The following is a 12,160-nucleotide window of genomic DNA, read 5'->3' on the forward strand; positions in this document are numbered from 1 at the left end:
CAGAATTGTGGCAAAGGCACAGATCTGGCCAAGGTTACAAAAAATTTCTGCTGCACTTAAGGTTCCTAAGAGCACAGTGGCCTCCACAAATCTTAAATGGAAGACATTTGGGATGACCAGAACCTGCCCAAGGTTACAAAAAAATTTCCCTCTGACGAAGGACTTACATATAGTCCGAAACATGTCAGGTGTCCAAGCGACCGCACATGACGGCGAGCCTGCTAGCCCCATGTTCGTTGTGGTTTATGTGGTGTCAAGGGTATTCTGACACTTTTTATCTATGTACTATTTGCAAGTTTCATGTATTACTGTATCCTTTTCTACCAACATGATGTTTCATAAAAATATGTTTTTAGCATACATATTGGTCTGTCTGTGAAGTCCATGAGGGGTATATCATGCATTTTTGCACTATAGTTTTCTTTTTCTCCAATATATATTTGGACAGGACGGACCGATTTTCCAACACACACCACCATCCTCTAACAATTTAGAGCTCTGTATTGTTTACAATCACAGAGCTCTGTTCAGTGAAACACTGAGCCGATCAGTGGGTCCCGGCAGTCAATCATTGACCGGGACCTGCTGATCGCTTGTAATGTAATGAATCACATCACAGCCGGGCCGGTGTGTGAATTATGTATTAGGTACTTGATCCAGGGCAGAACAGCCGCACTGCTGCTGTAAATCTAAGTTAGTTACTCGGCAAGCGGATAAATACATAAATAGTCCATAAATATTAAGCTTGGTAAAGAGTTGTTCACTGAAAAAGTCAAGGGGCACTCGTGTGTGTGCGTGGAAAAAAAAAAAATGTAGGCCCCATGTACACTGCTGCTGCTAAACGCACGTTCAGAGGCAGCTGGACGCTTTTTTCAACTGCCTCTGAACTCATTCAATGTTATCTTATGTGACCATGTACACAGTTTCGTTTACAGTAGTTTTTAGGCAGTTGCATTTAACAGCCTTTCTTTGAAGGCAAAAAAGTGAATTCAGACACCAAAGATTTCCACGTTTCAGACGCCAGACGCGGCTGAACGTGGCTAAACGCGGTACGTGCGTTTAGTCGCGTTTTCGTTTATAAGTGTTTTTAAAGGTGCTCAATTTTTTGCACATTAAAACACTAAAAAATGATGGAAAACGATGAAAACATAAAAAAAAAAGTTTAAAAGCTGGTAATTACTTGCAATGATTCAAAGACCATATATAGCCCTTGATCCAATCCAATACACCATTAGCAATGTTGTTTTACAAAGTATAATTGTAATTTGACCCATGCTTTTAGATATGAAAAAGATGACCCCACCATTGAGCCTGACCACTGACGTAATCAAACATAGTTTCATGAAATTTGATAGTCACCAACAGACGTTCCTCTGGTGGCACACTCTTCCTCATGTTCGTGTCCAAGCGTGTCAGACTGGGCCAAACTTTTTCTAGTAGAATGTCAAAAGAGGCAATGGACATGCGTGTAAAATTTAAAAATGTATCGGGGTAGGTACGCAGCTGTACGTACATGTTGGTAAAACATCCTACTGATATGCACTGCGCGATCAATGGATGGGTCCAGTAGCGACGAACTCTGGTCCTCGCATGCAATTTTTGGCGTCGTTCTAGCCTCATCAAGAGCAACGTCAGGAGCATTTCCTCACATATGCTCATTATGGGATCCATTGTAAAAAAATGCACAGAAATGGGGACAAATACAAGGACACTGCTGCTGCTACTCACTCTGGTCTCACAAAATGGCTGAAATAGTTAAATAAAACCTTTTTTTGAGCTTGGGGAGGGTCTTATGATATTATCCTTACTAAAGGTTTCTAGATGCAAATGCGGCTAAATCCCCATATTTTTTGAAAATTTTCAGGTGTTTTAAATAGCCTTGCAGGAGGTAAATGTCATTTTTGCATGTATGTCCTGTAATATTCTGTTCTGTTTATATGGTCTTTTGGCTGCACCATCTTTAATGCATATTTTAGGGTGTGCCGCCCAAATCTTCGTTTATCAGAACTGTGTAAGCATTTTATTATTTGTGTCAAAGGGTAATGATGACTGAACCCAGGGTGTCAGAGGGGTCGTGAACTTGCAAACTTAGGGGCAACCAGTGGGGTACAGATTCTACCAGCTACCCTCACGAGGGTAGCGCTACATAAGGATGCAACGTTTTTAATCACACTTATGCCTTTTTCTTATACCAATGTAAGAAAAGTACAGTTGACAGCTTAGCTATCTCAGTGTCCATGAAATTGACCAAAACCAAGAAGGAGCTCAGTAAGTATCGATGGGGGTACTTGGCAGTAGTAACAGGACCTTTTCCACCTCTGGGTCTGACCCCTATTTCAAGCCTAGAAACCCCACATCCTATGCCAATGTCTCTGTTGAAAGCTGAACCCCAGGCAGATATAAAAGACACACATTAATGTAGCTCTGTATTCATTAACCCCTTCGGTGGACAACCACCACAGAGAAGAAAGCAGCTCCAGGTGAGCACATTATCCATCCATCAACAGCATAACCAGAGTTTAGGTGAAGGGGCTACCACAGCTCCTCTGCAAATACCTAATCAAAAGAAATGAGGTTATGAGTTAGACCCCTGTCATACTGGGGCCGCGGCAGCGTTGTAGCGGTGATTTAGCGCTGTTTAAGCAGCTCTTTTCGGGCCACTAGTGGGGCACTTTTCACCCCAAAGAAGGGGATAAAGACACCCGTGTTGCAGGGCTTCCGAAGCTCTTTTCAGGCGCTTTGGAAGCGCTGCCCATTCATTTCAATGGGGAGGGTGTTTTGGTGTATACAGCGCTCCCAAACTGCCCCAAAGATGCTGCTTGCAGGACTTTTCCTAACGTACCACAAGCACACCAATCCAGTTTGAAAAGACACACTGAAATGAATGGGAGGTGGTTCTCAGGTGCTATTTCTAGTGCTAAAATGCCTGAAAACCGCCTCAGTGTGAAAGGGGTCTAAGCGCTAACCGCAGCACAAAACATATCATTTTTTTTCTGTACCCCACACTGTCTGTGATGTCTTTTGCATGAAGAAGCAATAAAGTTGAAGTTTTGCAGTGAATTTCTTTTGATTATATGTTAACCACTTACGGACCGCCCGCCGTCATTATCCGGCGGCTGTTTGAAGGAGGATATCGTTGTTATGGCAGCAGCTAACTGCCATAACCCCGGTATCCTCGTCTTCAGCGGGCGGTAGGATACAAGATAAAAGTGGAGATGAAAAAGTCAAACTGCGCTAGGTAAAAAATAAATTAAGCATAACCCATTCAAAATTGACAAATGAATAAGCAAGTGATAACAGCAGCAATTCTCCTGCATAACATAAATACAGTGCAGAAAAATTAAAAACCATAGAATCGCGCTATAATATACAATAGTGAAATAAATGTGTTCTCATGTACCGACCAATTGAGTGAATGGTCATATACTCAATGAGCAAAATCATGTAAATGTGAAACAAGATCAAATACAATACAAGATATATGCAATTGAAAAATAGACAACCCCACCTATAATGGATGGGAATGTCAAACCAATAATCTTGTGACAGTGTGCTAAACAAAATATAACCACAAGCTAGTGTCCAAAAAAAGCCTAAATGGCAGTATCACCCATGATTAAGAAAAAGTCCAACCATACATAGTGCAGCTATGCAGATGGTAGAGGGAACTAGTGAAGAAATCCACCACCGGTAAGTAAGGGGTTACTGCTTACCAAAAGCCCACGATCCCCCACTACAGAGGATCAAGGGGAGCCTGCATATAGAAAATCAGGTGGACCAGCTGTTCTCAGTAGAGTAGGGATAATGCTGCGATCTCCAAGACACCTCAGCGAGACTTCTGACGTTCAAACTCTCCTCATGCCATATAGAAATCATGGATGGATATGCATGCCATGGAAAGAAATAAACACTCCATAGTGTAAAATTTTCTTAATTTATTAAATAGTATAATATATTGCACTTACCTAGGAAGCAGAAAAACAAGCCTTGATGTCTGGTGCGCCGACCCGTAGCACACAGACCAACCCGTCCTGCTGGAACGATCGATAGCAACACGAGGTGACGTCAGTGCTTACGGACCGCCCGCCGTATACGGCGGCTGTTTGAAGGAGGAGCTAGCTGCCATAACCCCAGTATCCTCGTCTTCAACGGGCGGTCCGCTACAGGATAAAAGTGGTCTATGCGGAGGATTCGCCGCAAGATCACTTTTATCGGTGGTGGGAGAGGGCCCCTCCCGCCGCAATCCGGTACCCTTCGCCGCTTACGGCAGCGATGGAGGCGATCGCGTCCTGTCAGCAGTTGGGCATGGAGACAAGTGAGGGGAAGATGGCCCCCACCCGTCTCCATAAAACTGCTGGGCGGAAGCAATGTCAAAACGTCACTTCCCCCCACAGCTCTTAAAGGGCCATTTTTTTTAAATGACAATTTTTTTGACCCCAGATCTCATATTTAAGAGGTCCTGTCATGCTTTTTTCTATTACAAGGGATGTTTACATAGGAAAAATAGGAATAAAAGTGACATTTAAAAAAAAAAAAAAAAAAAACAGTGTAAAAATAAAAAATAAAAAAAGGTAAAATAAATGAAAAAAAAAACAATTTTAAACGTGCCCTGTCCTGACGAGCTCACATGCAGAACCGTACGCATACGTGAGTAGCGCTCGCACATGAAAGTGGTGTTCAAACCATACATGTGAGATATCGCATAATAATTCTAGCCCTAGACTTCCTCTGTAACTTAAAACATGCAACCTGTGAAATTTTTTAAACGTCGCCTATGGAGATTTTTAAGGGTAAAAGTTTGTCACCATTCCACGAGCGGGCGCAATATTGAAGCGTGACATGTTGGGTATCAATTTACTCGGCGTAATATTATCTTTCACAATATAAAAAAAAAATTGGGCTAACTTTACTGTTGTCTTATTTTTTAATTAAAAAAAGTGTATTTTTTCCAAAAAAAGTGTGCTTGTAAGAGCGCTGCGCAAATACGGTGTGACAGTAAGTATTGCAACAACCGCCATTTTATTCTCTAGGGTGTTAGGAAAAAAATGTATAATGTTTGGGGGTTCTAAGTAATTTTCTAGCAAAAAAAAACTGTTTTTAACTTGTAAACAACACATTTCAGAAAGAGGCTCAATCCTTAAGTGGTTAATAAAGTGGTTGTAAACTTCACATATGAAATGTGAACAAAGCATATACCTCTATAGTGTGTACTTGTCTCTAATAAAAGCACTAAGTGTCATTTCTGTCTGCTGTTTCATTCCTCAGCTATCAGCATGAACCACTTCTGACAAGTTTTCCTGACACCAAGAGAAAAATGGTGACAGGGGAGGGAGCTCCAGATGATTGAAAGCCTCAGCTCTGTTCCTCTGTGCTGTGTGGAGGGGAAAAAGTCGGCAGCTGCAAATACTGTAGCTGCTGACTTTTAATATTAGGACACTTACCTGTCCAGGGATCCCGCGATGTCGGCACCCCAGTCGATTTTTTTAATCGGCTCTCGGGTGCTGCCGCCACCATTCCTTGTAAGAGTTCCCTACTGCGCATGGGTGAAGCATGCTGCACTTTCTGTATGGCCCGTAGTGGAAGGAGGAGGGGGGGCAAAAAACAGGTACCTGCTCCCCCCTGAAAGGTGCCAAATATGTCAGCGGAGGGGGGGGAGCAAACAAGCGGAGCTTCCCCTTTTGGATGGAGTTCCACTTTGAAGTGAATGTAAACCCACTCTCATCCTTTCTAAACTACTGCCATAGGGGTTCTCTATAAGGATATACATGCCTCCTGCATGTATCTTTACCTGTCAAATGTCTCCCCTCTGTCTGTTATGAGACCCGAAAAACTGCAGATTCTGTGGGTGGGTCTGTTGTCTGGAGCTCGGTGGGTGGAGTCGTGATGTCAGTAGACTCCCCTCCCACCTCTACACTCCCCACCCACCTCTACACTCCCCACCCACCTCTACACTCCCCTTGTCAATATGCATTTTCTCCTGTGTATTTCTTACACTGACCTTCTGCTATGATCTCTAACATCCAGTCAAAACTCAGAAAAGTCACCACATGACTTCAGCATGCCCAATCATGCTGAGGTGTGAAGCAACCAATCCTGGGAGAGCTGGAGAAGAAAGGGGGGGGGGAGGGTGTGAAGTACACACATAGTCTTTCTCAGGCTAGTGCATGAGATATGTAAATCACCTGTTGTCACTCACAGCAAGGGGGGGAAACTAACTCCTATTTCTTTGTCTATCCATTTTTATTTCACTGAAAAAAGATAAGAGGACTGCTCAGAGCTAGATTAACTATTTGTGGCAAGACTGGGCACAGATGACATGAAATCTTATACTGTACAAGGTGCAAGCCTTAATTGAAAAAAAAAAAAAAATTTGGGTTTACATCCACTTTAAGTAAGTAAAAAAAAGCAAAATGCGCACCAATGTTTCTGGGTACTACTTTGGGTACAAACAACAACTAACATACACATAAATTTAAGTAATGAATGGACAGAAATACAAATCATTTAGCAAGTAAAACAACTCACTTGAGTTATGGGGTGTATTTACCATCCATAACTAATTTTGCATTTTGTACATAAAAATTCCCATGTAATTCTGGATTTCACATTTTTGAATACTTGCTTGCTGTGTGAATTGTCTGCCACCTTTGGTTTCCATCCTGTCTGACGGCCCGTGCTGTTGTTTCCTGACTTGCTGGAAAGTGTGCTATTAACGCAATCATACTATTTTAACTCTCGGAAATTCTCGGATGTGAAAATCACTGCACTTTATTTTTCCTTATTCACTCTGCCACTAATGATATTGAAAAATACAAATATGTTAGCTTTGAAACAAAGCTAAGGGACTCAAGCGACCCAACTCTGGAGTGTGCACATGTCTTTTCAGTTGAGTGACGGCTTTCTACTGGAAGTGATTCGGGGGCTGTAATGCTGCCCCAACATTTCAACCATAACATGCTGCCCCTTCTCCCTGCTTGAGTCCCCCCTCCATGTATCCTGCTCTCTTCTTCCCCTCCTGTGGGTCAGGGAGGGCCATAGCGGGTGTCAGCAGCTAGAGCAGAGCAGGATTAGCAAATACGATGCCTTGAAAAAGTATTCATACCCCTTGAAATTTTCCACATATCATGTTACAATCAAAAACGTAAATGTATTTTATTGGGAGTTTATGCGATAGAACAACACAAAGTGGCACATAATTGTGAAGTGGAAACGTGATAAATGGTTTTCAAATTTTTTTACAAATAAATATGTGAAAAGTGTGGTGTACATTTGTATTCAGCCCCCCTGAGTCAATACTTTGTAGAACCTCCTTTCACTGCAATTACAGCTGCAAGTCTTTTTGGGGATGTCTCTACATTGACATTTTTGCTCATTCTTCTTTGCAAAATAGCTCAAGCTCTGTCAGATTGGATGGAGGGAGTCTGTGGAGTTTAAAGTCAAGCATCTGAATGGAATGTGGCATCTAACAGCGGCCCTTCAATTTAATTTCTGAGTTCATTTGCCAAACACGAGAGTGAATAGCAACAGCTCTGGTGAGCCTGTTTCCTAAGGGAGCTGAACTCCCACTTATCATGTGGTGGAGGCATTGGTGTTATTCTATCAGTTTTTTGCATTTTTCAAGAGAACTTTCATTTATGTTTTGTGTGGAATTGCAAGATATTTTCACATCTTCTTTCATGGACATTTATTTATGATTATATTTAGTTGGACACATTTATAGATGTTAATTATTTTTCTTTGAGCGCTACTGTGAAAAAGTTATATGTGTGCATTCTCATTTATTTATTTTTTCACTTGTTGGTTTATATTTTGTTATTTAAGTAGCAGCACTATTGCTCATTATCTTTGGTGGTTTAAGTACAGTGCACACAGATTTGTTTTTCTTCTAATGCCGCGTACACACGATCAGGATTTTGGTCGGAAAAAGATATGATGGCTTTTCCGACGGGATTCCGCTCAAGCTTGCCTTGCATACACACGGTCACACATAAGTTCACTGAACTTTCTACTGTCAAGAACGCGGTGACGTACAACACTAAGACGAGCCGAGAAAATGAAGTTCAATGCTTCCGAGCATGCGTTAAATTGTTTCCGAGCATGCGTAGGAATTTTGCGCGTCGGAATTGCTACAGACGATTGAATTTTGGGATAGGAACTTTTTCCAACCGAAAAATTGAGAACATGCTCCCAATCTTTTGCTGGCTGGAATTCAGCCAGCAAAAGTCCGATGGAGCATACACATGGTCGCATTTTCCGACCAAAAGCTCTCATCGGTCTTTTGCTGGCCGAATTTCCAATCGTGTGTACGCGGCATAAGACTGCCCTGTATTTGGCTCCATGACCAGCTTCCCTGTCCTTGCCGAAGAAAAGCATCCCCACAACATGATGCTGCCACCACCATTTTTCACAGTGGGGATGGTGTGTTCAGCATGATGTGCAGTGTTAGTTTTTAGCTACACATAGCGTTTTGCTTTTAGGCCAAAAAGTTCAATTTTGGTCTCATCTGACCAGAGCGCCTTCTTCCACATGTTTGCGGTTTCCCCCACATGGCTTCTCGCAAACCGCAAACGGGACTTCTTATGGCATCTTTCAACAATGTCTTTCTTCTTGCCACTCTTCCATAAAGGCCAGATTTGTGGAGTGCACAACTAATGCCCTGTACACATGATAGGATTTTCCGACAACAAAATAATGTTTTTTTTCTGATGGATGTTGGCTCAAACTTGTCTTGCATACACACGGTCACACAAATCTTGTCGGAAATTCCGAACGTCAAGAACGCGGTGATGTACAACACGTACGCCGAGCTGAGGAAAATGAAGTTCAATAGCCAGTGCGGCTCTTCTGCTTGATTCCGAGCATGCGTGGAACTTTGTGTGTCGGAATTGTGTACACACGATCGGAATTTACAACAACGGATTTTGTTGTCGGAAAATTTGAGAACCAGCTCTCAGATTTTGTGTGACGGAAATTCTGATGTAAAATGTCCGATGGAGCCTACACGTGGTCGGAATTTCCAACAACAAGCTCCCATAGAACATTTTTCGTCGGAAAATCCTATCGTGTGTACGGGGCATAATAGTTGTCCTGTGGACAGATTCTCCCACCTGAGCTGTGGATCTCTGAAGCTCCTCCAGAGTTACCATGGGCCTCTTGGCTGCTTCTCTGATTAATGCTCTCCTTGCCCGGCCTGTCAGTTTAGGTGGACGGCCATGTCTTGGTAGGTTTGCAGTTGTGCCATTCTCTTTCCATTTTTGGATGATGGATTGAACAATGCTTTGTGAGATGTTCAAAGCTTGGGATATTTTTTTATAATCTAACCCTGCTTTAAACTTCTCTGCAACTTTATTCCTAATCTGTCTGTTGTGTTCCTTGGCCTTCATGATGCTGTTTGTTCACTAAGATTCTCTAACAAACCTCTGAGGGCTTCACGGAACAGCTGTATTGATACTGAAATTAAATTATGCAAAGGTGGACTCTATTTACTAATTAGGTGACTTCTGAAGGCAAATGGTTCCACTAGATGTTAGTTAGGGGTATCAAAGTAAAAGGGGCTGAATACAAATGCATGCCACACTTTTTAGATACTTATTTGTAAAAAATTTGGAAAACCATTTATCGTCTTCCTTCCACTTCACAATTATGTGCCACTTTGTGTTCATTTATCACATAAAATCCTAATAAAATTTCACTTTAAAAAAAAAAATCCTAATAAAATACATTTACGTTTCTGGTTGTAACATGACAAAATGTGGAAAATTTCAAGGAGTATGAATACTTTTTCAAGGCCCTGTATCTATGCACTGATCATCCCTATTGAATGTACCTGGTAACAATGAGCATTTCATCACTTTGAGCGCTGTCATTCCCAGGCCATTGTGGCTGGAGAAGAAGCCAATCACTCACAATTTTAGGTGTGTACATGAACACCAGAACCCCCAAAGGAATAAGAACCCACACTGTGATTCAGTGCTTCAGCGTCTACCCAACACAATAACATCACTTTTTGGTTGGATTGACCTTTTAACCATTGCTCTAAATATAACTAAAAATTTCCCATCTACATGCATAATCTGAAATTAATCCTGCCCGTCCCCTCCGTTGTTTAGTGCTTCTACCACGTGGCCTGTAGACAGAGAGCATTCAGAAGCTGGCAGGGGCTCTGGACATTTGTTATTGTCTTCACCGCCCACAATCCCGCTGGCTCCTTGGTTGACAGGTACACACATTTCCAACAATCACTTTGTAGAGAAATGAATGCCTAATTACCAAGAAACAGGATGTGTTAATGTCCTATATTAGAAAATGTTTATCTAAGGATCACAGGAGCTTATACATACCAGAGAACAATGTAGGGAGGAAATTCTGTCATGCTTTCAGTCACACTGCATTCTATTTAATTCCTGGAAGGCATATTGCTCTGTTTAACCTATAGTTACATAGTAGGTGAGGTTGAAAAAAGACACAAGTCCATCAAGTCCAACACTATGTTCGCTCGATACTCACAGCTTCCTGAGCAGAGAGCTGGTGACTGTCAGTCATCGGCTCTCAGACCCCCCTCCGCTCACTCACTGGAGCACTGGGCTTTGGAGGGGGCAGGAGTGGCCGGCTCAGGCTCTCAGTGGCTCACTGAGTGATTGAGCCAGGTGCCAGTCCAGGCATGTGGACAGATCTGGACCATGTGGACACAATCTTTCTGGTGCCAGGACTGGCTTCATGTGTCGGGAAAACTTGTCAATAGTGACTCATGCTGATAAGAGGAAAGAATCACCAGAGAGAAACCACACTTATGCCGCGTACACACGGTCGGACTTTTCGTCTACAAAAGTCCAACGGACGCTGACGGACTAAAGCTGGCTGGTAATCCGATCGTGTGTGGGCTTCTCCGGACTTTCAACGGACTTTTTCAGCCTCAAATCCGACGGACTTTAGATTTGAAACATGCTTCAAATCTTTCCGACGGACTCGAGTCCGGTCGAAAAATCCGCTCGTCTGTATGCTAGTCTGACGGACAAAAACCCACGCTAGGGCAGCTATTGGCTACTGGCTATCAACTTCCTTATTTTAGTCCGGTGTACGTCATCACGTAAGAATTCGACGGACTTTTGTGTGATCGTGTGTAGGCAAGTCTGTTCGTTAGAAAGTCCGCCGCAAGTCCGTCGAAAGTCCGTCGAAAGTCTGTCGGACAGGCTGTCGGACTTTTGTAGCTGAAAAGTCCGACCGTGTGTACGCGGCATTAGAGCTTTGGAAATAGGCAAGTAAACCCTACAGATTTATGTGCTCTGTTCAGATTTCATGACTGAGATTTACAACCACTTTAATTAGGACTGATTTGGGGTAAACAAAAAGAGGTAATAAGGGGTTATATAGGAACATTTTTCATTTAAAAACAAAAAGCATTTTTTACTTGAGGGGTTACTTTAACTGACATTAAATGTAGATTAGCTTATCCCTTTTGTCTGCAGATGATCTGGAAATGAATGAAACAGGTCTAAAAAGTGTTTATAAACACTGTATCAGAAGTTCATAGGAAAAAAGAATGAAAGTGGTTGTAAACTTTAAACTTTGCCTTGTACCTATAGGTAAGCCTATAATGAGGCTTACCTATAAGTACTGTAAATATTTGTAGCCGATGACATCATCGGCAGATGCGCTCTGAAGGAGCGGCCACTCAGGCAATTCCTTCAGAATCCCGCGCTGTAAACGGCGGCTCCTCCGCGCATGTGCAGGAGTGACGTCATCGTGGTTCTGGCCACTCACAGAGCTGGAGTCCGCGGACCCAGAAGGAAGACGGGTGAAGATGGAAGCGGCCTCCAGCGATGACAGCGCATCGCTGGAATACTTTGTTTTCAGGTAAGTGTCACATAATGTGCTAGTATGCGATGCATACTAGCACAATATAACTTTGGCTTGCAGGTCTGGAAAAAAATAGGCACCCAGTGGTTTACAACCACTTTAAAGGAAAGAAAAAGTCAGCAGAAAAATAATAGTTAAGAAAAGAGAGAATGAGTAATTAGGGTTTAATATGTAGAAAAAGGGTTAATAAGGGGTTAAATAGAAACAGACTTTCAATTCAAAAAGAAACTTTGTATCTATCTGTCTCCTATATAGAAAGTTTATTTTTGACAGCAGCCGCTTCTGTATTTACATTGCAACTTCT

The sequence above is a fragment of the Aquarana catesbeiana genome, linkage group LG13, assembly GCF_042186555.1.
Source record: "Aquarana catesbeiana isolate 2022-GZ linkage group LG13, ASM4218655v1, whole genome shotgun sequence".
Classification (NCBI taxonomy): Eukaryota; Metazoa; Chordata; class Amphibia; order Anura; family Ranidae; genus Aquarana; species Aquarana catesbeiana.